This window comes from Oncorhynchus kisutch, linkage group LG13, assembly GCF_002021735.2.
Source record: "Oncorhynchus kisutch isolate 150728-3 linkage group LG13, Okis_V2, whole genome shotgun sequence".
NCBI lineage: Eukaryota > Metazoa > Chordata > Actinopteri > Salmoniformes > Salmonidae > Oncorhynchus > Oncorhynchus kisutch.
Window position 1 is genome coordinate 46866513 of NC_034186.2, and position 224 is coordinate 46866736.

A 224-nucleotide genomic window follows, 5' to 3' on the forward strand; every position below is an offset into this window, starting at 1 on the left:
GATATTCCTTAATCAGCTCAAATAAAACTGTTTTATTGTACCACTATGGGAACTCCCCACTTTCTGTGATTTGTTTTGGGGGGGGGCTCGTTGTCAGTCCTCTTGGACAGGTTTATTTTGGGTCATTGGGCTTGAAATGTTATTCTGACCTGGTAACCCTGGAAGAGGGTACACTAAAGGGTTGTCAACATTTTATTTGCCATTGATTGGTCACACATCAACGC